General features: G+C 40.3%; 1 pseudogene; it reads right to left on the bottom strand.

The window, feature by feature from the left end:
- Positions 1-441: 441 nt before the first annotated feature.
- On the bottom strand, positions 442-1,942 carry LOC141514470 (katanin p60 ATPase-containing subunit A-like 2 pseudogene; annotated as a pseudogene).
- Positions 1,943-4,696: the final 2,754 nt, after the last annotated feature.

Here is a 4,696-nt window from a genome sequence, read left to right as displayed (position 1 = left end):
TTTTATGCAGATTGTAACATGATTTTATTATGCCCTGAAGGTTACTTATGGGCCAAAAATCTATGATACATTTCAACTACACAGTGCTGATGGAGCCACATTGATTAATGATAGGGACATGAACCTCAAGAGATGGACTGAACACTTCCGTAGTGTTTTTTTTTAATTCGATCTCCATTGTAGAAGATAAACAATATTACACACATGTAATTGGATTATACAATATATTGATATTTATCATATAAAATATAAAAGGCATCTCATATTTCCAATTAAAATATACTAAACTCTAGTTTTCTGAAATAAGACTTTTTCCAACAAGCGAATGAATTCTTTTCACTTTTGTAGTCGATCAGTATATCACACTTATAAAACAGGTAGTAATAGTCCTTTAACACTATGGTGTCTCCTAAGGATGGCAGGGAAGGGGCAAGGGTAAATTCAGACAGATTCATAGTTGCTTTCTCAGGCTGAATATTTCTGAATCAAATTCTTAACAGAAGGTTCGGTGTAAGACATCACATCCAGAAAGTCTGCAGTAGTCATGGTGTCCAGCCAGATGGCATATAAATTGCTGTTCCCTGATCAGAGATTCTCAAGTGTCTTGAATATTTTTCTCATGGACTGCATGGCTGCTTCCTTGCAGACTAGCTTGATGTCTGAGCCAGAGTAGCCCTCAGTCTCCTGGTCCAGCAGACCATACTCCAGTTCAGTATGGAGCTCTATGCCACCACTACTGCTCACAGCAGGCAGCCAATGGAAGATCATGGCCTGTCCCACCTCCTTGCTGGGGAGATCCACCAGAATCCTTTTCTCCAGGCAGCATAACATTGCATAGTCTAACTCCCAAGGCAGATTGGAAGCTGCTAGAACAAAGACAAGATCTTCAGATTGGGCCAAGCCATCCATCTGCATTAGCAATTCTGTTTTCATCTGAAAACATTCATGTTCTCCCCTCAGAGAAGTGCCTCTCTGACTCATTACTGACTCTAGCTCATCCAGAAAGATTGTTGAAGGGGCATGATACCAAGCAAGTTCAAATAACACCTGGATGAGTTTTTCTGAATCACCCCTCCATTTGCTGACAATGGTGGATGCCGAAATATTAATATTTTGCATTTGGTATCCACAGCTTTAGCCAACAAAGTCTTACTGGTACCTGGAGGGCCATAAAGTAACAGTCCTTTCCAAGGAGAAAAAATATCCAGTAAACACTTGTGAATACCTTATAGGATATAACAGCCTCTTTGACTAACTGCTTGGCTGCATCAAGTACAATAATGTCATTCCATTTGATGTTGGGATTTTGGAGATAAATGTCCCTGCTCACAACAGCCGCTAGTTCTCTTCATCTCACTATTCATGCCAACAAATGTACTAAGAGGTTTTAGCAACCATTCCCTTCTTGGTTGGGCATTTTCACACCACATGCTTTTGTTGATATATTTAAACCAAAGTCAGGAATCTCTACAGAAGCTATATTGTCAATCTCCTGTTTAGAGTTAGCCTTATTGGGGTGCTTAGGCTCCAATGTCTTCCCTGATGTTGTCTTTGACTGTGGCCAGTGCTGAGGGATGCTAGGAAGATTCTGAGAAGTATCACCACCCTTCTGGACTTTCCATTATAAAACGGCATCTTGTTTTCTTCAGTTTCAATTGCCTTGCTGACAATTTGGGGGGTATTTCTGGAATTTTACAAAATAATAGCTCTCATATTCCTTCAAAATAGTTTCAAAATCAGTATTGTCACAAACTTCAAAATGCTGTAAACCTTGTTGGGTTTCTTGTTCCAAAGCATTGGCAGCACTAATGTGTCCTTCCTGTGTTAAATAATGCAAAATTAAAATGAGAAGATATTTTTTGGTGAACTTCTGCCCTCATCTCACCTGCTTTTCACTCCTGGTGTGTGTGACTCTGAGAGTCTGGTAGGAAAGCTCCATTAAACATTGGTGGGAGGAAGAAGAGAAGGAGACCAATCCTCTCTTGACCACCTCAGTAGGTATTATAATTGCAGCTCATGAAACCTAGTCCATAGTGTTCTTAACAGAGAATCATCAATCAATGCAGAAGTCATTGACAATTTGCATCAAGTTGAAATCATTCAGTCCCTAGCTAGAGCTCCATTTGAAGAGGAGGGTTTGAATTCATTAAGCTCCTTTGAAGAGGCAAAGCACCTGGTGCTGATTCTATTCCAGCTGAGATCTGCAAGGTAGAGGGTTTTAGTGTATTTTAAATGGAAATTTTCCAGGTTATATGGCATGAAGAGTTTATCCCCCAAGAATTCAAAGATGCCTCTTTCATTCATCTTTATAAAGATAAAGGGAATAGATTGCCCTGTGACAATCAGTATTTCACTTGTAATCATTGCTGGTAAGATTCTTCCTAGAGGGGCGGCTAGGTGGAGTAGTGGATAAAGCACTGGCCCTGGAGTCAGGAGTACCTGGGTTCAAATCCAGTCTCAGACACTAAATAATTACCTAGCTGTGTGGCCTTGGGCAAGTCACTTAACCCTATTTGCCTTGCAAAAACATTAAAAAAAAAAAGATTCTTCCTAGAGTTTTTCTCAATAGGCTGATCCTTCACTGGAAGATGGTCCTTCCTAAGGGCCAGTGTGGCTTCAGAAAGGGTTGAGGAACAGTTGATATGGTGTTTGCTGCCAAACACCTCCAGAAAAAATGTCAGGAGCAGAACAGAGATCAGTATACAAGATTTGTAGATCTGAACAAGGACTTTGATGTACCATCAGTTGTGAGGGTTTATGGAAAATTATGTCAAAATTATGTTTCCCAGAGAAGTTCATCAGTATTGTATGTCAGTTTCACGCTGGTGTGCTTGTCCGAGTTTGTTATTGAGATTTCCCCATCACCAATAGAGTAAAACAAATCTATATCTTTTCCCATGCCTTTTAGCATGATATTTTCAGTCATATTATCAAACATCTTCACTGAGGCTACTGCTCTGATGGTAAATTCTTCAACTTGAAAAGGTTACAAGTGAAGACCAAAATAGAGGGAATGCTGGTGCATGAACTTATGTTTGCAGATGATTGCGCACTGTGGAAAGCCATGATATCTGATCCAGGCTCCGTGAGGATCTCTGAGACCAACTCAGGTTTTACTTGTGATGTGGCCCGAGGCTTTGCATGACTGCCTGTGATCTGGAACCATGTCCTATACAGGGTATGGGCTAACCATATATCACGAAAAACAACAGGCACAGCTCTTGATAAACATCTTTGATCCCTGTACCTTGACATTATGGAAAATAGTTTAGTGATAAGAATAACAAGTATTTAAAAATCAACTGGAGTGGAAAACTGTTTACTTATGCAGTTATAGTATAAAAATCCTGGCCCTCTAATCAATAAATGGAGTCTTCTCTGACTATCCACCTGGCCTGGTTCTTTTTCACATTGCTGCAAACACACGCCTGGGGATGCTGGCATCAGTGCATTCAGTGCAGCCTCTGAAGCTGAGATGCCACAAAGCATGGCTCTATTCTCTGCTGTTTGTGCTAATTTTGACCTAATAATTAATACCAAGAAAACACAGTTGCTTCTTCAGCCAGCACCACACCATCCATTTGTGGAATGATCAGTTACAGAAAAAGAAGAAGTTTTGAGTGCTGTGGACAGGTTCAGTCCCCTTGGCAGTGTCCTTTCTGGGGAGGTACACTTTGACAATGTGGTTGGCACTTGCATTCCCTGGGCTAGCTCAGTATTTGAGAGACTCCAAAAGAAAGTGTGAGAGAGAAGAGGTATTAGACAATCAAATTGAAGGTCTACAGAGCCATTGTGTTGACTTCATTGCTCTATGCCTGTGAAACCTGGACAATCTACCAGCAGCATGTCAGGAAACTGAATTGCTTCCATTTAAATTGTCTTAGGAAGATTCTGAAGATCACCTGGCAGGAGAAGATACCAGACGCTGAGGTCCTTTCTCGAGCTAAACTGCCAAGCATTCAAACATTACTATAGAGAGTGCAACTAAAGATGGGCTGGGAATGTTGGTGGAATACCAGAAGTTTGCTTGCCAAAAAAACTATATTATGGAGAACTCAAGCAGGGAAAGTGCTCACAAGGGAGTCAGAAGAAACCATACCTAGACGCCCTGAAGTTCTCTCTTAAGAACTGTAGAATTGATTGAACGCTGGCACAGGACCACCCAACATGGTGTGTGCTCTATGTGTATGGCCGAATTGAAACAGCTCAAAGGAAATATGACATACATAGGTTTAGAGCAGGGCCCCAGGTATTCACATGGACTATATTTGTGCCTGACTTGTGGTGGAGCATTCTGAGCTTATCTTGGTCTGATCAGTCACACTGTAATTTGTCTTAAACATAGCGATGTCATTTTGGTCTTCTTCTACAATGAAGGACAAGAACTAATCAAACCATACTATTTTCTAGCTTTACCAACAGTTTTTTTTTCAAATAGTGAGTTCTAATATCAGAAGTTATGGGTTTGTCAAAAAATGGATTACTATAGTCATTTACACTGTTTCTTTTGTAACTATCCTAATCTACTGGTCCATTACTCTATTTCTTAACCATTACCAAGCAGTTTTTTAAAAATTAATTGTTATTAAAGATATTATTTGAGTTTTACAATTTTGCCCCCCAATCTTACTTCCCTCCCCCCACCCCCCACGGAAAGCAATCTGTCAGTCTTTACTTTGTTTCTATGTTGTACCTT

This window comes from Macrotis lagotis, chromosome 1 (genome assembly GCF_037893015.1).
Source record: "Macrotis lagotis isolate mMagLag1 chromosome 1, bilby.v1.9.chrom.fasta, whole genome shotgun sequence".
Classification (NCBI taxonomy): domain Eukaryota; kingdom Metazoa; phylum Chordata; class Mammalia; order Peramelemorphia; family Peramelidae; genus Macrotis; species Macrotis lagotis.
The sequence above is the reverse complement of the archived record's forward strand: the minus strand, read 5'-3'. Positions and strand labels throughout refer to the sequence as shown.